The sequence below is a fragment of the Corvus hawaiiensis genome, chromosome 5 (genome assembly GCF_020740725.1).
Source record: "Corvus hawaiiensis isolate bCorHaw1 chromosome 5, bCorHaw1.pri.cur, whole genome shotgun sequence".
NCBI lineage: Eukaryota > Metazoa > Chordata > Aves > Passeriformes > Corvidae > Corvus > Corvus hawaiiensis.
The window spans coordinates 66,724,955-66,746,748 of NC_063217.1; positions in this window are offsets into that span (position 1 = coordinate 66,724,955).

Here is a 21,794-nt window from a genome sequence, read left to right on the forward strand (position 1 = left end):
CCACGTTTGCACACACTCCCCCACAAGCAAGAAGGGAGGAGGAGAGTTTTGGGGCTGTGGCGGAAGCTCTGGTCACAGGCAGTGAGCACCCATTCTCCCTCACACAAACTGGCTCAGCTCTTAAAGCCCCGCAGCCCGGGAAGGCCACATGCACGGGACATTCCCGTGAGGGACACCTGAGCAGGTGTCATCATCCATCAAAGAGCCCCAAAGCGCTCCCCAGACTCATTGCTGAGGCTTTGCAGCAGAGCACTGCTCGTGATGCAAAGCGATGCAACAGATGCACAGTCTGTTGCAAGAGACTGTCCCAAACTTGCCCCCGCCAGGGGAGCTACCTGGGCCTTCCCAGCCGGCCCAAGTGAATACGGATCCGCTGGACTCCTTGTTTGTGGGGGACCCTCAGCACCAAGAAGATCTGAGGGAGAGCATCCACGGGACACCATTGGGATCCACGGAGTGTGAAGTTTTCTACTTAATCTGTGTCTGTCACTCTCTTTCTCTCCCCCCACCTCTTTTCTATTTCTATTTCTCCCTCTCTCCCTGTCTCTCATTTAGAGGTAAATAAAAGCCATACTACTGATTTTGGCGTATGGTCTCATTTGCACCCTAATTCGGGCAGAGGCATTTCTGATCATTTTAATAACCGGATCAGGACATGGGGCTAGAAGCCCAGCAGTCCAGGGGCTGCTCCATGCCACTTCCAGTGGGATCAGCTGTTGAAGCGGTGCCGGGCATGGTCCTTTGTGACACAGGCGCCTTGGGTCAGGGCCCTGGGTGATGCGGGGCATTGTGGTGCCCAGAGGCCCTTGTGACACGGCAGAGCCACGCCCTGCAGGGGACAGATAAGGGGCGCAGGGCCCTGCGTTGCCCAGTCCCAGGAGAGCCGCTTGCTCAGGAGGAAGCAGCTGCCGGGATCCCGCTCTGCGTTCCAGGAGATCAGACATGGAGGAGGACAAGGTGAACCCCAACTCCCAGTCCCCCAGCCCCTTGCCCGGCTGGCTGGGAGACGAGGCCCTCAGCGGGCAGTGGCTGGGGGCAGGCGGCGGCCCAGGCCTGCCCCTGTCGGACACTGGGGAGGAGGGGGCCTTTGCCTACATGGATGAGGAGTGGGAACACGACACGGATGAAGAGCTTTCCCAGTATGGAGAAGTTCCCAGCCAGGAGCCTTGCCTGCGGGAAGAAGTGAGAGTCCAAGAGTTTTACCAACAGCAAGAAGAAGTGACCGTCCAGGAAGTTTCCCCGTGCGGAGTTGTGAGACTCCGAGAGTGGCGTCAGTGGGAGGTAGGTGTGAGAGTCCACTGGGGAGATGGCACACAGCAAGAGCTGTACCACAGGGAAGAAAGTGGGACGGTCCAGGAGCTGTACCCACGGGACGAAGAGGATGAGACATACCAGGAGCTGTCCCAGTGGGAAGAAGATCAGGCAGTCCAAGACCTGTCCCAGTGGGAAGGCGAAGGATACCACAGACTGTCTCCTTCGGAAGGAGATGTGCGAGGCCGTCCGCACAGGTACACACGGGAAGGAGACAAGAGGGAGGCGCTGGGCAGCTCTCGGGCTGCCTCTCCTGGCCCGGGGAGTCCCACAGAGGATGAGCCGGCCGCTGCTGCTGCTGGGGCTGGAGCTGCTGAGGAGGTGGAGGAGCCCCCGGAGCCTCTGGCTCCCGAGGTGGGAAAGGCACCAGGTTCTCCTGCTGGCAGTGAGGAGGTGCCATCGGCAGGGACAGAGAGCCCAGGCCCTGCCCCAGCCAGCCCCCGAGGCCGCAGGCAGTCTCTGTGGGACTTTGTGTGGGGCATCACCTGTGAGATCGTGCACAAGGCTTGGCTCGTGATCCAGGCATCTGGCCAGCAGCCAGGGGAACAGAGGGACCTGGAGCAAAGCGCGGCTGCAGAACTGGAAGCAGCAGCTCCAGGACAAAGGGAAGAGAGCCCAATCTCTGCCCCACAGAGCCCCTGCTGCCCCCCCAGCCCCTCGCCCAGCCCGCAGGGAGCCCAGGTGCTCAGTGAGCAGCAGGAGGAGGCAGACAGGGAGTCAGTCCTGGCAGAGGAAGAGAGCAAGGAGGGGGCCTTGACTGGGGAGCTTGAGCATTCTCCGTGCAAAGATGAGCAACACACAGAGCTGTCCCAAGGAGAAATCAACAAATACCAAGAAGGGTTCCAAGGGGAAGCCAGCACTGAGCCAGAGTTTTCCCAGGGAGAATCCAGTAGATCCCGGGAAGGGTCCCAAGGGGAACCCTGCACTGAGCAGGAGCTCTCCCAAGAAGAAGCTGGTAAATACCAGGAAGGGTCCCAAGGGGATGCCTGCACTGAGCAACAGCTACCCCAAAAAGAATACAGGATCTACCAGGAAGGGTCCCAAGGGGAATCCTGCAGTCAGCAGGAGATCTCCCTAGAAGCCGGTAGCTACCACAAGCTCTCCGATTGGGATGAACGCATTGAGGAAGAGCTGTCCCACGGGGATGTCGGTTGCTACCAGGAAGCGTCTGATTGGGAAGAGTCCATGGGCCAAGAGCTTTCTGAAGAGGAAGGCTCCAATGGCCAGGAGGTGTCCCGAGGGAATGGTAAGAGACCCTCCGTGCAGTCCAGCTGGGAAAATGACAGTGACCAAGACCTGGCACAGGACAGCTGGGAACAGAGCACTGGGGACAAGCCCTTGCTGCGGGAGGAGGATGAGTGGGATGAAGTGAGCGTCATTGAGCTCTGGGAAGAAAGCAGAGAGCAAAGACTGGCAGGGTTGGCAGGAGGCGGGCTCCCCTTGCCTGTCCCTCGCGAGGCTTGGGTTGAGCACGAGGCATCTGAGCTCTGTGCCTCGCCTCCCCATCTGGAAGCCCTGGCCCCCGTGGCACACACGGCTTCTCCTGCCTTTGAGGAGCAGGTGCCAGAGGCAGGGACACAGAGCCCGGTGGCTGCCCGGCGCTGCCAGCCCAGGTTCTCAGTTTTCCAGCAGCGAATCCGGACCCTCAGCCAGCAGCGAACCCGGACCCTCAGCCAGCAGCTTGGTCACCCCAAGAAACGTACCTCCATCCTCAGGCGGGCGCTGCACAGCCTGTTCTGCTGCCCCTGCCTGGCGCCAGAGCCCGAGGATTAGGGCCCGCTGCCGGCGCCAGCCCGGGCCCCGCAGGTGGCGGCTGGCCCGCAGCCTGCCCGGCGTCCTCAGGCAGCCTCACGGGCCGCCTTTGCCTGGACATGGCCCTGCAGCCTCAGCAGCCCCCGGCTGCTTTGGAGCACCCCCAGTGGGTGTCCCCAAGACCAAAGATTACCCATGTGGCCAGCCCCAAACCAGCACCCGGGGGGGGACACTCGGTGCCAAGTGGCTCAGCGGTGAAGGCCGGAGACTCATCAGGGTGGGAGGAGACCTTGACAGTCATCCAGTCCCACCATCACCCTGGCACCACCATCACCACCCTGAAACCCTGTCCCCAAGTGCCACATCCAGACGATGCTTGAACGCTTCCAGAAACAGTGACTCCACCACCTCCCGGAGCAACTTCTTCCAATGCCTGACCACTCTGTCAGGGAAAAATTCTTTCTACTATTTCATTGGAACCTCCCATGATGGAATCCAAGACCATTTCCTCTCATCCTGAAAGGGTCACATGCTGATCCTTTGGGATTTTATCCATGAGGAATGGGCACAGACAGGAGGTGTTGCTCCCAGGACTCCACTGCACACAGCATGACTGCACCAAAAAGAATTCTTCCAAAGCAGACAGAAGTTGGGTTTAGAAGGAGAAAGAGCAGCAGTAGTGAAAAAAACCAAAAACACCCCCAAACCCCCCAAAAACATGACCATAAAAACCTACAAAAGGAAAAATAATAGGAATAGGACTAATAATAATAAAAAGAAGATGAAGAAGATGAAGGAAAAGTAGTAGTAAGCAGGAAAAATAATTAAGCATAAGAAGAAAGAAAAAGAAAAAGAACAAAAAATAATAGGAATAGGAAAAAGCATAATAAGAAAAAAGAATAAGAATAAAAATAAGAATAAGAATAAAAATAATTAAAGGACAAAAATAAGAATAAGAATAAGAATAAGAGTAAGAATAATTCAAGGACTAAGAATAAGAATAAGAATAAGAATAAGAATAAGAATAAGAATAAGAATAAGGAAAAGAAAAAGGTAAAGGAAAAAAGGAATAAGAATGAGAATGATAAAAAGAATATGAATAGGAAAAGGAATAATAATAATAATAATAAGGAAAAGAAAAAAGCATAAAGAAAAGAATAGGAAAAGGAATAAGAATTAAAACAAGAATAAGACAAAGAAAACAAAGAATAGGAATGAGAATGAGAATGAAAATAAGAAAATAGAATAAGTTGATGTAGAAGAAGAAATAGTAGTACAAGTAAAGAAGAAAAAGTAGAAGGAGAAGAAGTAGAAGGAGAAGAAGAAAAGGAAGAAGAAGACAAAATAGTAGTACTATCAAATTATTATATTATTATTATTTATTATTATTATTATTATTATAACAGTAATGTCAAGTGAAAATACACATCCACACATCCTCTATAGCATCACAGAGGAGATCGTCTAGTTCCAACAGATTCTCTTCTGCTCTCTTTCTCTCTCTCTGCCACCTCTTTCCTATTTCTTTCCATCTCTCTCCCTCACATTTCTTGTTAAATAAAACCCACGTTAATGAAATCTGTATGTTGTCACCATATGGTGTCATTTGTGCTTTCATTTGGGCACAGGCGTCTCTCCCTAAGCCGATCGGAACACATTCTCTGCCCAGCCTGACATCATAGCACAGGTGCTCCAGCTCTCTGAGGATCTCCACCGCTCTCCTCTGAACTCATTCTGGCAGCTCCGTGTCCTTCTTATGCTGGGGCCCCCAGACACGGATGTAGTGCTCCAGGTGGGGTCTCAAGAAATGGACTGGAGGGCCACAATCACCTCCCTTGACCTGCTGCTCTTCACTCCTTTCCATGCAGCCCAGCACGGGGGTGGCTTCCTGGGCTGGCAGCACAGATTGCCGGCTCACGCTGAGCTTCTCCTCCAGCAGCACCTCCAAGTCCTTCTCCTCAGCCCCTGCCCCGCTCAGCTGCCCGTCCCCCGCAAACCCCGTGCTGAGGTGGAGCTCCATCCACTCTCTGCCTCATTGGCAAAGCCATTCAGGAGCCCCGGGGCCAAGGGCAGAGCCCTCCCTGAAGGACACCCCTCATCCCCCGCCTCCACCTGGACGTGGAGCCACTGACCACAACTCCCCGGCTGCGTCCATCTGGCCCATTCCTCCTGGCCCGCACAGCCCACCCCCCAAAGCCAGGCCTCTGCAGTGTGGGGCTCGGGGTGTCGGTGCTGTGGCACTGGGCCTCACGGGGGCTCTGGGCACGTCAGCACTGTCCGACACGGCAGTGTTCTGGGTCGTGGCTTAGACATTGCTAGGAGAGAGCTTTGCCCATTATGGCAAAACTCTATAAAGAGGCTGAGACCACCCAAACCCAGCCGTCCTTCACCTGACTGCAACTTTGGGCTGGGACTTAAGCTGCCTCATGGAACTTGAGATACCATAAAGGTGCCACTATTGTTCAATTACCTCTGGTCTAGGGACAAGGAAACAAGACCAAGGGAAGAGAATGGATCCACAGGAAAGCCAAACTCAGCAGCTCTCCTGAAAATCAGCTTGGGCCGGGCTCGGCCTGGGGGAGGCCACAGCACACCGGCTCATCTGCTGAGGCCACGTTTGCACACACTCCCCCACAAGCAAGAAGGGAGGAGGAGAGTTTTGGGGCTGTGGCGGAAGCTCTGGTCACAGGCAGTGAGCACCCATTCTCCCTCACACAAACTGGCTCAGCTCTTAAAGCCCCGCAGCCCGGGAAGGCCACATGCACGGGACATTCCCGTGAGGGACACCTGAGCAGGTGTCATCATCCATCAAAGAGCCCCAAAGCGCTCCCCAGACTCATTGCTGAGGCTTTGCAGCAGAGCACTGCTCGTGATGCAAAGCGATGCAACAGATGCACAGTCTGTTGCAAGAGACTGTCCCAAACTTGCCCCCGCCAGGGGAGCTACCTGGGCCTTCCCAGCCGGCCCAAGTGAATACGGATCCGCTGGACTCCTTGTTTGTGGGGGACCCTCAGCACCAAGAAGATCTGAGGGAGAGCATCCACGGGACACCATTGGGATCCACGGAGTGTGAAGTTTTCTACTTAATCTGTGTCTGTCACTCTCTTTCTCTCCCCCCACCTCTTTTCTATTTCTATTTCTCCCTCTCTCCCTGTCTCTCATTTAGAGGTAAATAAAAGCCATACTACTGATTTTGGCGTATGGTCTCATTTGCACCCTAATTCGGGCAGAGGCATTTCTGATCATTTTAATAACCGGATCAGGACATGGGGCTAGAAGCCCAGCAGTCCAGGGGCTGCTCCATGCCACTTCCAGTGGGATCAGCTGTTGAAGCGGTGCCGGGCATGGTCCTTTGTGACACAGGCGCCTTGGGTCAGGGCCCTGGGTGATGCGGGGCATTGTGGTGCCCAGAGGCCCTTGTGACACGGCAGAGCCACGCCCTGCAGGGGACAGATAAGGGGCGCAGGGCCCTGCGTTGCCCAGTCCCAGGAGAGCCGCTTGCTCAGGAGGAAGCAGCTGCCGGGATCCCGCTCTGCGTTCCAGGAGATCAGACATGGAGGAGGACAAGGTGAACCCCAACTCCCAGTCCCCCAGCCCCTTGCCCGGCTGGCTGGGAGACGAGGCCCTCAGCGGGCAGTGGCTGGGGGCAGGCGGCGGCCCAGGCCTGCCCCTGTCGGACACTGGGGAGGAGGGGGCCTTTGCCTACATGGATGAGGAGTGGGAACACGACACGGATGAAGAGCTTTCCCAGTATGGAGAAGTTCCCAGCCAGGAGCCTTGCCTGCGGGAAGAAGTGAGAGTCCAAGAGTTTTACCAACAGCAAGAAGAAGTGACCGTCCAGGAAGTTTCCCCGTGCGGAGTTGTGAGACTCCGAGAGTGGCGTCAGTGGGAGGTAGGTGTGAGAGTCCACTGGGGAGATGGCACACAGCAAGAGCTGTACCACAGGGAAGAAAGTGGGACGGTCCAGGAGCTGTACCCACGGGACGAAGAGGATGAGACATACCAGGAGCTGTCCCAGTGGGAAGAAGATCAGGCAGTCCAAGACCTGTCCCAGTGGGAAGGCGAAGGATACCACAGACTGTCTCCTTCGGAAGGAGATGTGCGAGGCCGTCCGCACAGGTACACACGGGAAGGAGACAAGAGGGAGGCGCTGGGCAGCTCTCGGGCTGCCTCTCCTGGCCCGGGGAGTCCCACAGAGGATGAGCCGGCCGCTGCTGCTGCTGGGGCTGGAGCTGCTGAGGAGGTGGAGGAGCCCCCGGAGCCTCTGGCTCCCGAGGTGGGAAAGGCACCAGGTTCTCCTGCTGGCAGTGAGGAGGTGCCATCGGCAGGGACAGAGAGCCCAGGCCCTGCCCCAGCCAGCCCCCGAGGCCGCAGGCAGTCTCTGTGGGACTTTGTGTGGGGCATCACCTGTGAGATCGTGCACAAGGCTTGGCTCGTGATCCAGGCATCTGGCCAGCAGCCAGGGGAACAGAGGGACCTGGAGCAAAGCGCGGCTGCAGAACTGGAAGCAGCAGCTCCAGGACAAAGGGAAGAGAGCCCAATCTCTGCCCCACAGAGCCCCTGCTGCCCCCCCAGCCCCTCGCCCAGCCCGCAGGGAGCCCAGGTGCTCAGTGAGCAGCAGGAGGAGGCAGACAGGGAGTCAGTCCTGGCAGAGGAAGAGAGCAAGGAGGGGGCCTTGACTGGGGAGCTTGAGCATTCTCCGTGCAAAGATGAGCAACACACAGAGCTGTCCCAAGGAGAAATCAACAAATACCAAGAAGGGTTCCAAGGGGAAGCCAGCACTGAGCCAGAGTTTTCCCAGGGAGAATCCAGTAGATCCCGGGAAGGGTCCCAAGGGGAACCCTGCACTGAGCAGGAGCTCTCCCAAGAAGAAGCTGGTAAATACCAGGAAGGGTCCCAAGGGGATGCCTGCACTGAGCAACAGCTACCCCAAAAAGAATACAGGATCTACCAGGAAGGGTCCCAAGGGGAATCCTGCAGTCAGCAGGAGATCTCCCTAGAAGCCGGTAGCTACCACAAGCTCTCCGATTGGGATGAACGCATTGAGGAAGAGCTGTCCCACGGGGATGTCGGTTGCTACCAGGAAGCGTCTGATTGGGAAGAGTCCATGGGCCAAGAGCTTTCTGAAGAGGAAGGCTCCAATGGCCAGGAGGTGTCCCGAGGGAATGGTAAGAGACCCTCCGTGCAGTCCAGCTGGGAAAATGACAGTGACCAAGACCTGGCACAGGACAGCTGGGAACAGAGCACTGGGGACAAGCCCTTGCTGCGGGAGGAGGATGAGTGGGATGAAGTGAGCGTCATTGAGCTCTGGGAAGAAAGCAGAGAGCAAAGACTGGCAGGGTTGGCAGGAGGCGGGCTCCCCTTGCCTGTCCCTCGCGAGGCTTGGGTTGAGCACGAGGCATCTGAGCTCTGTGCCTCGCCTCCCCATCTGGAAGCCCTGGCCCCCGTGGCACACACGGCTTCTCCTGCCTTTGAGGAGCAGGTGCCAGAGGCAGGGACACAGAGCCCGGTGGCTGCCCGGCGCTGCCAGCCCAGGTTCTCAGTTTTCCAGCAGCGAATCCGGACCCTCAGCCAGCAGCGAACCCGGACCCTCAGCCAGCAGCTTGGTCACCCCAAGAAACGTACCTCCATCCTCAGGCGGGCGCTGCACAGCCTGTTCTGCTGCCCCTGCCTGGCGCCAGAGCCCGAGGATTAGGGCCCGCTGCCGGCGCCAGCCCGGGCCCCGCAGGTGGCGGCTGGCCCGCAGCCTGCCCGGCGTCCTCAGGCAGCCTCACGGGCCGCCTTTGCCTGGACATGGCCCTGCAGCCTCAGCAGCCCCCGGCTGCTTTGGAGCACCCCCAGTGGGTGTCCCCAAGACCAAAGATTACCCATGTGGCCAGCCCCAAACCAGCACCCGGGGGGGGACACTCGGTGCCAAGTGGCTCAGCGGTGAAGGCCGGAGACTCATCAGGGTGGGAGGAGACCTTGACAGTCATCCAGTCCCACCATCACCCTGGCACCACCATCACCACCCTGAAACCCTGTCCCCAAGTGCCACATCCAGACGATGCTTGAACGCTTCCAGAAACAGTGACTCCACCACCTCCCGGAGCAACTTCTTCCAATGCCTGACCACTCTGTCAGGGAAAAATTCTTTCTACTATTTCATTGGAACCTCCCATGATGGAATCCAAGACCATTTCCTCTCATCCTGAAAGGGTCACATGCTGATCCTTTGGGATTTTATCCATGAGGAATGGGCACAGACAGGAGGTGTTGCTCCCAGGACTCCACTGCACACAGCATGACTGCACCAAAAAGAATTCTTCCAAAGCAGACAGAAGTTGGGTTTAGAAGGAGAAAGAGCAGCAGTAGTGAAAAAAACCAAAAACACCCCCAAACCCCCCAAAAACATGACCATAAAAACCTACAAAAGGAAAAATAATAGGAATAGGACTAATAATAATAAAAAGAAGATGAAGAAGATGAAGGAAAAGTAGTAGTAAGCAGGAAAAATAATTAAGCATAAGAAGAAAGAAAAAGAAAAAGAACAAAAAATAATAGGAATAGGAAAAAGCATAATAAGAAAAAAGAATAAGAATAAAAATAAGAATAAGAATAAAAATAATTAAAGGACAAAAATAAGAATAAGAATAAGAGTAAGAATAATTCAAGGACTAAGAATAAGAATAAGAATAAGAATAAGAATAAGAATAAGAATAAGAATAAGAATAAGGAAAAGAAAAAGGTAAAGGAAAAAAGGAATAAGAATGAGAATGATAAAAAGAATATGAATAGGAAAAGGAATAATAATAATAATAATAAGGAAAAGAAAAAGCATAAAGAAAAGAATAGGAAAAGGAATAAGAATTAAAACAAGAATAAGACAAAGAAAACAAAGAATAGGAATGAGAATGAGAATGAAAATAAGAAAATAGAATAAGTTGATGTAGAAGAAGAAATAGTAGTACAAGTAAAGAAGAAAAAGTAGAAGGAGAAGAAGTAGAAGGAGAAGAAGAAAAGGAAGAAGAAGACAAAATAGTAGTACTATCAAATTATTATATTATTATTATTTATTATTATTATTATTATTATAACAGTAATGTCAAGTGAAAATACACATCCACACATCCTCTATAGCATCACAGAGGAGATCGTCTAGTTCCAACAGATTCTCTTCTGCTCTCTTTCTCTCTCTCTGCCACCTCTTTCCTATTTCTTTCCATCTCTCTCCCTCACATTTCTTGTTAAATAAAACCCACGTTAATGAAATCTGTATGTTGTCACCATATGGTGTCATTTGTGCTTTCATTTGGGCACAGGCGTCTCTCCCTAAGCCGATCGGAACACATTCTCTGCCCAGCCTGACATCATAGCACAGGTGCTCCAGCTCTCTGAGGATCTCCACCGCTCTCCTCTGAACTCATTCTGGCAGCTCCGTGTCCTTCTTATGCTGGGGCCCCCAGACACGGATGTAGTGCTCCAGGTGGGGTCTCAAGAAATGGACTGGAGGGCCACAATCACCTCCCTTGACCTGCTGCTCTTCACTCCTTTCCATGCAGCCCAGCACGGGGGTGGCTTCCTGGGCTGGCAGCACAGATTGCCGGCTCACGCTGAGCTTCTCCTCCAGCAGCACCTCCAAGTCCTTCTCCTCAGCTCCTGCCCCGCTCAGCTGCCCGTCCCCCGCAAACCCCGTGCTGAGGTGGAGCTCCATCCACTCTCTGCCTCATTGGCAAAGCCATTCAGGAGCCCCGGGGCCAAGGGCAGAGCCCTCCCTGAAGGACACCCCTCATCCCCCGCCTCCACCTGGACGTGGAGCCACTGACCACAACTCCCCGGCTGCGTCCATCTGGCCCATTCCTCCTGGCCCGCACAGCCCACCCCCCAAAGCCAGGCCTCTGCAGTGTGGGGCTCGGGGTGTCGGTGCTGTGGCACTGGGCCTCACGGGGGCTCTGGGCACGTCAGCACTGTCCGACACGGCAGTGTTCTGGGTCGTGGCTTAGACATTGCTAGGAGAGAGCTTTGCCCATTATGGCAAAACTCTATAAAGAGGCTGAGACCACCCAAACCCAGCCGTCCTTCACCTGACTGCAACTTCGGGCTGGGACTTAAGCTGCCTCATGGAACTTGAGATACCATAAAGGTGCCACTATTGTTCAATTACCTCTGGTCTAGGGACAAGGAAACAAGACCAAGGGAAGAGAATGGATCCACAGGAAAGCCAAACTCAGCAGCTCTCCTGAAAATCAGCTTGGGCCGGGCTCGGCCTGGGGGAGGCCACAGCACACCGGCTCATCTGCTGAGGCCACGTTTGCACACACTCCCCCACAAGCAAGAAGGGAGGAGGAGAGTTTTGGGGCTGTGGCGGAAGCTCTGGTCACAGGCAGTGAGCACCCATTCTCCCTCACACAAACTGGCTCAGCTCTTAAAGCCCCGCAGCCCGGGAAGGCCACATGCACGGGACATTCCCGTGAGGGACACCTGAGCAGGTGTCATCATCCATCAAAGAGCCCCAAAGCGCTCCCCAGACTCATTGCTGAGGCTTTGCAGCAGAGCACTGCTCGTGATGCAAAGCGATGCAACAGATGCACAGTCTGTTGCAAGAGACTGTCCCAAACTTGCCCCCGCCAGGGGAGCTACCTGGGCCTTCCCAGCCGGCCCAAGTGAATACGGATCCGCTGGACTCCTTGTTTGTGGGGGACCCTCAGCACCAAGAAGATCTGAGGGAGAGCATCCACGGGACACCATTGGGATCCACGGAGTGTGAAGTTTTCTACTTAATCTGTGTCTGTCACTCTCTTTCTCTCCCCCCACCTCTTTTCTATTTCTATTTCTCCCTCTCTCCCTGTCTCTCATTTAGAGGTAAATAAAAGCCATACTACTGATTTTGGCGTATGGTCTCATTTGCACCCTAATTCGGGCAGAGGCATTTCTGATCATTTTAATAACCGGATCAGGACATGGGGCTAGAAGCCCAGCAGTCCAGGGGCTGCTCCATGCCACTTCCAGTGGGATCAGCTGTTGAAGCGGTGCCGGGCATGGTCCTTTGTGACACAGGCGCCTTGGGTCAGGGCCCTGGGTGATGCGGGGCATTGTGGTGCCCAGAGGCCCTTGTGACACGGCAGAGCCACGCCCTGCAGGGGACAGATAAGGGGCGCAGGGCCCTGCGTTGCCCAGTCCCAGGAGAGCCGCTTGCTCAGGAGGAAGCAGCTGCCGGGATCCCGCTCTGCGTTCCAGGAGATCAGACATGGAGGAGGACAAGGTGAACCCCAACTCCCAGTCCCCCAGCCCCTTGCCCGGCTGGCTGGGAGACGAGGCCCTCAGCGGGCAGTGGCTGGGGGCAGGCGGCGGCCCAGGCCTGCCCCTGTCGGACACTGGGGAGGAGGGGGCCTTTGCCTACATGGATGAGGAGTGGGAACACGACACGGATGAAGAGCTTTCCCAGTATGGAGAAGTTCCCAGCCAGGAGCCTTGCCTGCGGGAAGAAGTGAGAGTCCAAGAGTTTTACCAACAGCAAGAAGAAGTGACCGTCCAGGAAGTTTCCCCGTGCGGAGTTGTGAGACTCCGAGAGTGGCGTCAGTGGGAGGTAGGTGTGAGAGTCCACTGGGGAGATGGCACACAGCAAGAGCTGTACCACAGGGAAGAAAGTGGGACGGTCCAGGAGCTGTACCCACGGGACGAAGAGGATGAGACATACCAGGAGCTGTCCCAGTGGGAAGAAGATCAGGCAGTCCAAGACCTGTCCCAGTGGGAAGGCGAAGGATACCACAGACTGTCTCCTTCGGAAGGAGATGTGCGAGGCCGTCCGCACAGGTACACACGGGAAGGAGACAAGAGGGAGGCGCTGGGCAGCTCTCGGGCTGCCTCTCCTGGCCCGGGGAGTCCCACAGAGGATGAGCCGGCCGCTGCTGCTGCTGGGGCTGGAGCTGCTGAGGAGGTGGAGGAGCCCCCGGAGCCTCTGGCTCCCGAGGTGGGAAAGGCACCAGGTTCTCCTGCTGGCAGTGAGGAGGTGCCATCGGCAGGGACAGAGAGCCCAGGCCCTGCCCCAGCCAGCCCCCGAGGCCGCAGGCAGTCGCTGTGGGACTTTGTGTGGGGCATCACCTGTGAGATCGTGCACAAGGCTTGGCTCGTGATCCAGGCATCTGGCCAGCAGCCAGGGGAACAGAGGGACCTGGAGCAAAGCGCGGCTGCAGAACTGGAAGCAGCAGCTCCAGGACAAAGGGAAGAGAGCCCAATCTCTGCCCCACAGAGCCCCTGCTGCCCCCCCAGCCCCTCGCCCAGCCCGCAGGGAGCCCAGGTGCTCAGTGAGCAGCAGGAGGAGGCAGACAGGGAGTCAGTCCTGGCAGAGGAAGAGAGCAAGGAGGGGGCCTTGACTGGGGAGCTTGAGCATTCTCCGTGCAAAGATGAGCAACACACAGAGCTGTCCCAAGGAGAAATCAACAAATACCAAGAAGGGTTCCAAGGGGAAGCCAGCACTGAGCCAGAGTTTTCCCAGGGAGAATCCAGTAGATCCCGGGAAGGGTCCCAAGGGGAACCCTGCACTGAGCAGGAGCTCTCCCAAGAAGAAGCTGGTAAATACCAGGAAGGGTCCCAAGGGGATGCCTGCACTGAGCAACAGCTACCCCAAAAAGAATACAGGATCTACCAGGAAGGGTCCCAAGGGGAATCCTGCAGTCAGCAGGAGATCTCCCTAGAAGCCGGTAGCTACCACAAGCTCTCCGATTGGGATGAACGCATTGAGGAAGAGCTGTCCCACGGGGATGTCGGTTGCTACCAGGAAGCGTCTGATTGGGAAGAGTCCATGGGCCAAGAGCTTTCTGAAGAGGAAGGCTCCAATGGCCAGGAGGTGTCCCGAGGGAATGGTAAGAGACCCTCCGTGCAGTCCAGCTGGGAAAATGACAGTGACCAAGACCTGGCACAGGACAGCTGGGAACAGAGCATTGGGGACAAGCCCTTGCTGCGGGAGGAGGATGAGTGGGATGAAGTGAGCGTCATTGAGCTCTGGGAAGAAAGCAGAGAGCAAAGACTGGCAGGGTTGGCAGGAGGCGGGCTCCCCTTGCCTGTCCCTCGCGAGGCTTGGGTTGAGCACGAGGCATCTGAGCTCTGTGCCTCGCCTCCCCATCTGGAAGCCCTGGCCCCCGTGGCACACACGGCTTCTCCTGCCTTTGAGGAGCAGGTGCCAGAGGCAGGGACACAGAGCCCGGTGGCTGCCCGGCGCTGCCAGCCCAGGTTCTCAGTTTTCCAGCAGCGAATCCGGACCCTCAGCCAGCAGCGAACCCGGACCCTCAGCCAGCAGCTTGGTCACCCCAAGAAACGTACCTCCATCCTCAGGCGGGCGCTGCACAGCCTGTTCTGCTGCCCCTGCCTGGCGCCAGAGCCCGAGGATTAGGGCCCGCTGCCGGCGCCAGCCCGGGCCCCGCAGGTGGCGGCTGGCCCGCAGCCTGCCCGGCGTCCTCAGGCAGCCTCACGGGCCGCCTTTGCCTGGACATGGCCCTGCAGCCTCAGCAGCCCCCGGCTGCTTTGGAGCACCCCCAGTGGGTGTCCCCAAGACCAAAGATTACCCATGTGGCCAGCCCCAAACCAGCACCCGGGGGGGGACACTCGGTGCCAAGTGGCTCAGCGGTGAAGGCCGGAGACTCATCAGGGTGGGAGGAGACCTTGACAGTCATCCAGTCCCACCATCACCCTGGCACCACCATCACCACCCTGAAACCCTGTCCCCAAGTGCCACATCCAGACGATGCTTGAACGCTTCCAGAAACAGTGACTCCACCACCTCCCGGAGCAACTTCTTCCAATGCCTGACCACTCTGTCAGGGAAAAATTCTTTCTACTATTTCATTGGAACCTCCCATGATGGAATCCAAGACCATTTCCTCTCATCCTGAAAGGGTCACATGCTGATCCTTTGGGATTTTATCCATGAGGAATGGGCACAGACAGGAGGTGTTGCTCCCAGGACTCCACTGCACACAGCATGACTGCACCAAAAAGAATTCTTCCAAAGCAGACAGAAGTTGGGTTTAGAAGGAGAAAGAGCAGCAGTAGTGAAAAAAACCAAAAACACCCCCAAACCCCCCAAAAACATGACCATAAAAACCTACAAAAGGAAAAATAATAGGAATAGGACTAATAATAATAAAAAGAAGATGAAGAAGATGAAGGAAAAGTAGTAGTAAGCAGGAAAAATAATTAAGCATAAGAAGAAAGAAAAAGAAAAAGAACAAAAAATAATAGGAATAGGAAAAAGCATAATAAGAAAAAAGAATAAGAATAAAAATAAGAATAAGAATAAAAATAATTAAAGGACAAAAATAAGAATAAGAATAAGAATAAGAATAAGAGTAAGAATAATTCAAGGACTAAGAATAAGAATAAGAATAAGAATAAGAATAAGAATAAGAATAAGAATAAGGAAAAGAAAAAGGTAAAGGAAAAAAGGAATAAGAATGAGAATGATAAAAAGAATATGAATAGGAAAAGGAATAATAATAATAATAATAAGGAAAAGAAAAAAGCATAAAGAAAAGAATAGGAAAAGGAATAAGAATTAAAACAAGAATAAGACAAAGAAAACAAAGAATAGGAATGAGAATGAGAATGAAAATAAGAAAATAGAATAAGTTGATGTAGAAGAAGAAATAGTAGTACAAGTAAAGAAGAAAAAGTAGAAGGAGAAGAAGTAGAAGGAGAAGAAGAAAAGGAAGAAGAAGACAAAATAGTAGTACTATCAAATTATTATATTATTATTATTTATTATTATTATTATTATTATAACAGTAATGTCAAGTGAAAATACACATCCACACATCCTCTATAGCATCACAGAGGAGATCGTCTAGTTCCAACAGATTCTCTTCTGCTCTCTTTCTCTCTCTCTGCCACCTCTTTCCTATTTCTTTCCATCTCTCTCCCTCACATTTCTTGTTAAATAAAACCCACGTTAATGAAATCTGTATGTTGTCACCATATGGTGTCATTTGTGCTTTCATTTGGGCACAGGCGTCTCTCCCTAAGCCGATCGGAACACATTCTCTGCCCAGCCTGACATCATAGCACAGGTGCTCCAGCTCTCTGAGGATCTCCACCGCTCTCCTCTGAACTCATTCTGGCAGCTCCGTGTCCTTCTTATGCTGGGGCCCCCAGACACGGATGTAGTGCTCCAGGTGGGGTCTCAAGAAATGGACTGGAGGGCCACAATCACCTCCCTTGACCTGCTGCTCTTCACTCCTTTCCATGCAGCCCAGCACGGGGGTGGCTTCCTGGGCTGGCAGCACAGATTGCCGGCTCACGCTGAGCTTCTCCTCCAGCAGCACCTCCAAGTCCTTCTCCTCAGCTCCTGCCCCGCTCAGCTGCCCGTCCCCCGCAAACCCCGTGCTGAGGTGGAGCTCCATCCACTCTCTGCCTCATTGGCAAAGCCATTCAGGAGCCCCGGGGCCAAGGGCAGAGCCCTCCCTGAAGGACACCCCTCATCCCCCGCCTCCACCTGGACGTGGAGCCACTGACCACAACTCCCCGGCTGCGTCCATCTGGCCCATTCCTCCTGGCCCGCACAGCCCACCCCCCAAAGCCAGGCCTCTGCAGTGTGGGGCTCGGGGTGTCGGTGCTGTGGCACTGGGCCTCACGGGGGCTCTGGGCACGTCAGCACTGTCCGACACGGCAGTGTTCTGGGTCGTGGCTTAGACATTGCTAGGAGAGAGCTTTGCCCATTATGGCAAAACTCTATAAAGAGGCTGAGACCACCCAAACCCAGCCGTCCTTCACCTGACTGCAACTTTGGGCTGGGACTTAAGCTGCCTCATGGAACTTGAGATACCATAAAGGTGCCACTATTGTTCAATTACCTCTGGTCTAGGGACAAGGAAACAAGACCAAGGGAAGAGAATGGATCCACAGGAAAGCCAAACTCAGCAGCTCTCCTGAAAATCAGCTTGGGCCGGGCTCGGCCTGGGGGAGGCCACAGCACACCGGCTCATCTGCTGAGGCCACGTTTGCACACACTCCCCCACAAGCAAGAAGGGAGGAGGAGAGTTTTGGGGCTGTGGTGGAAGCTCTGGTCACAGGCAGTGAGCACCCATTCTCCCTCACACAAACTGGCTCAGCTCTTAAAGCCCCGCAGCCCGGGAAGGCCACATGCACGGGACATTCCCGTGAGGGACACCTGAGCAGGTGTCATCATCCATCAAAGAGCCCCAAAGCGCTCCCCAGACTCATTGCTGAGGCTTTGCAGCAGAGCACTGCTCGTGATGCAAAGCGATGCAACAGATGCACAGTCTGTTGCAAGAGACTGTCCCAAACTTGCCCCCGCCAGGGGAGCTACCTGGGCCTTCCCAGCCGGCCCAAGTGAATACGGATCCGCTGGACTCCTTGTTTGTGGGGGACCCTCAGCACCAAGAAGATCTGAGGGAGAGCATCCACGGGACACCATTGGGATCCACGGAGTGTGAAGTTTTCTACTTAATCTGTGTCTGTCACTCTCTTTCTCTCCCCCCACCTCTTTTCTATTTCTATTTCTCCCTCTCTCCCTGTCTCTCATTTAGAGGTAAATAAAAGCCATACTACTGATTTTGGCGTATGGTCTCATTTGCACCCTAATTCGGGCAGAGGCATTTCTGATCATTTTAATAACCGGATCAGGACATGGGGCTAGAAGCCCAGCAGTCCAGGGGCTGCTCCATGCCACTTCCAGTGGGATCAGCTGTTGAAGCGGTGCCGGGCATGGTCCTTTGTGACACAGGCGCCTTGGGTCAGGGCCCTGGGTGATGCGGGGCATTGTGGTGCCCAGAGGCCCTTGTGACACGGCAGAGCCACGCCCTGCAGGGGACAGATAAGGGGCGCAGGGCCCTGCGTTGCCCAGTCCCAGGAGAGCCGCTTGCTCAGGAGGAAGCAGCTGCCGGGATCCCGCTCTGCGTTCCAGGAGATCAGACATGGAGGAGGACAAGGTGAACCCCAACTCCCAGTCCCCCAGCCCCTTGCCCGGCTGGCTGGGAGACGAGGCCCTCAGCGGGCAGTGGCTGGGGGCAGGCGGCGGCCCAGGCCTGCCCCTGTCGGACACTGGGGAGGAGGGGGCCTTTGCCTACATGGATGAGGAGTGGGAACACGACACGGATGAAGAGCTTTCCCAGTATGGAGAAGTTCCCAGCCAGGAGCCTTGCCTGCGGGAAGAAGTGAGAGTCCAAGAGTTTTACCAACAGCAAGAAGAAGTGACCGTCCAGGAAGTTTCCCCGTGCGGAGTTGTGAGACTCCGAGAGTGGCGTCAGTGGGAGGTAGGTGTGAGAGTCCACTGGGGAGATGGCACACAGCAAGAGCTGTACCACAGGGAAGAAAGTGGGACGGTCCAGGAGCTGTACCCACGGGACGAAGAGGATGAGACATACCAGGAGCTGTCCCAGTGGGAAGAAGATCAGGCAGTCCAAGACCTGTCCCAGTGGGAAGGCGAAGGATACCACAGACTGTCTCCTTCGGAAGGAGATGTGCGAGGCCGTCCGCACAGGTACACACGGGAAGGAGACAAGAGGGAGGCGCTGGGCAGCTCTCGGGCTGCCTCTCCTGGCCCGGGGAGTCCCACAGAGGATGAGCCGGCCGCTGCTGCTGCTGGGGCTGGAGCTGCTGAGGAGGTGGAGGAGCCCCCGGAGCCTCTGGCTCCCGAGGTGGGAAAGGCACCAGGTTCTCCTGCTGGCAGTGAGGAGGTGCCATCGGCAGGGACAGAGAGCCCAGGCCCTGCCCCAGCCAGCCCCCGAGGCCGCAGGCAGTCGCTGTGGGACTTTGTGTGGGGCATCACCTGTGAGATCGTGCACAAGGCTTGGCTCGTGATCCAGGCATCTGGCCAGCAGCCAGGGGAACAGAGGGACCTGGAGCAAAGCGCGGCTGCAGAACTGGAAGCAGCAGCTCCAGGACAAAGGGAAGAGAGCCCAATCTCTGCCCCACAGAGCCCCTGCTGCCCCCCCAGCCCCTCGCCCAGCCCGCAGGGAGCCCAGGTGCTCAGTGAGCAGCAGGAGGAGGCAGACAGGGAGTCAGTCCTGGCAGAGGAAGAGAGCAAGGAGGGGGCCTTGACTGGGGAGCTTGAGCATTCTCCGTGCAAAGATGAGCAACACACAGAGCTGTCCCAAGGAGAAATCAACAAATACCAAGAAGGGTTCCAAGGGGAAGCCAGCACTGAGCCAGAGTTTTCCCAGGGAGAATCCAGTAGATCCCGGGAAGGGTCCCAAGGGGAACCCTGCACTGAGCAGGAGCTCTCCCAAGAAGAAGCTGGTAAATACCAGGAAGGGTCCCAAGGGGATGCCTGCACTGAGCAACAGCTACCCCAAAAAGAATACAGGATCTACCAGGAAGGGTCCCAAGGGGAATCCTGCAGTCAGCAGGAGATCTCCCTAGAAGCCGGTAGCTACCACAAGCTCTCCGATTGGGATGAACGCATTGAGGAAGAGCTGTCCCACGGGGATGTCGGTTGCTACCAGGAAGCGTCTGATTGGGAAGAGTCCATGGGCCAAGAGCTTTCTGAAGAGGAAGGCTCCAATGGCCAGGAGGTGTCCCGAGGGAATGGTAAGAGACCCTCCGTGCAGTCCAGCTGGGAAAATGACAGTGACCAAGACCTGGCACAGGACAGCTGGGAACAGAGCATTGGGGACAAGCCCTTGCTGCGGGAGGAGGATGAGTGGGATGAAGTGAGCGTCATTGAGCTCTGGGAAGAAAGCAGAGAGCAAAGACTGGCAGGGTTGGCAGGAGGCGGGCTCCCCTTGCCTGTCCCTCGCGAGGCTTGGGTTGAGCACGAGGCATCTGAGCTCTGTGCCTCGCCTCCCCATCTGGAAGCCCTGGCCCCCGTGGCACACACGGCTTCTCCTGCCTTTGAGGAGCAGGTGCCAGAGGCAGGGACACAGAGCCCGGTGGCTGCCCGGCGCTGCCAGCCCAGGTTCTCAGTTTTCCAGCAGCGAATCCGGACCCTCAGCCAGCAGCGAACCCGGACCCTCAGCCAGCAGCTTGGTCACCCCAAGAAACGTACCTCCATCCTCAGGCGGGCGCTGCACAGCCTGTTCTGCTGCCCCTGCCTGGCGCCAGAGCCCGAGGATTAGGGCCCGCTGCCGGCGCCAGCCCGGGCCCCGCAGGTGGCGGCTGGCCCGCAGCCTGCCCGGCGTCCTCAGGCAGCCTCACGGGCCGCCTTTGCCTGGACATGGCCCTGCAGCCTCAGCAGCCCCCGGCTGCTTTGGAGCACCCCCAGTGGGTGTCCCCAAGACCAAAGATTACCCATGTGGCCAGCCCCAAACCAGCACCCGGGGGGGGACACTCGGTGCCAAGTGGCTCAGCGGTGAAGGCCGGAGACTCATCAGGGTGGGAGGAGACCTTGACAGTCATCCAGTCCCACCATCACCCTGGCACCACCATCACCACCCTGAAACCCTGTCCCCAAGTGCCACATCCAGACGATGCTTGAACGCTTCCAGAAACAGTGACTCCACCACCTCCCGGAGCAACTTCTTCCAATGCCTGACCACTCTGTCAGGGAAAAATTCTTTCTACTATTTCATTGGAACCTCCCATGATGGAATCCAAGACCATTTCCTCTCATCCTGAAAGGGTCACATGCTGATCCTTTGGGATTTTATCCATGAGGAATGGGCACAGACAGGAGGTGTTGCTCCCAGGACTCCACTGCACACAGCATGACTGCACCAAAAAGAATTCTTCCAAAGCAGACAGAAGTTGGGTTTAGAAGGAGAAAGAGCAGCAGTAGTGAAAAAAACCAAAAACACCCCCAAACCCCCCAAAAACATGACCATAAAAACCTACAAAAGGAAAAATAATAGGAATAGGACTAATAATAATAAAAAGAAGATGAAGAAGATGAAGGAAAAGTAGTAGTAAGCAGGAAAAATAATTAAGCATAAGAAGAAAGAAAAAGAAAAAGAACAAAAAATAATAGGAATAGGAAAAAGCATAATAAGAAAAAAGAATAAGAATAAAAATAAGAATAAGAATAAAAATAATTAAAGGACAAAAATAAGAATAAGAATAAGAGTAAGAATAATTCAAGGACTAAGAATAAGAATAAGAATAAGAATAAGAATAAGAATAAGAATAAGAATAAGAATAAGAATAAGAATAAGAATAAGGAAAAGAAAAAGGTAAAGGAAAAAAGGAATAAGAATGAGAATGATAAAAAGAATATGAATAGGAAAAGGAATAATAATAATAATAATAAGGAAAAGAAAAAAGCATAAAGAAAAGAACAGGAAAAGGAATAAGAATTAAAACAAGAATAAGACAAAGAAAACAAAGAATAGGAATGAGAATGAGAATGAAAATAAGAAAATAGAATAAGTTGATGTAGAAGAAGAAATAGTAGTACAAGTAAAGAAGAAAAAGTAGAAGGAGAAGAAGTAGAAGGAGAAGAAGAAAAGGAAGAAGAAGACAAAATAGTAGTACTATCAAATTATTATATTATTATTATTTATTATTATTATTATTATTATAACAGTAATGTCAAGTGAAAATACACATCCACACATCCTCTATAGCATCACAGAGGAGATCGTCTAGTTCCAACAGATTCTCTTCTGCTCTCTTTCTCTCTCTCTGCCACCTCTTTCCTATTTCTTTCCATCTCTCTCCCTCACATTTCTTGTTAAATAAAACCCACGTTAATGAAATCTGTATGTTGTCACCATATGGTGTCATTTGTGCTTTCATTTGGGCACAGGCGTCTCTCCCTAAGCCGATCGGAACACATTCTCTGCCCAGCCTGACATCATAGCACA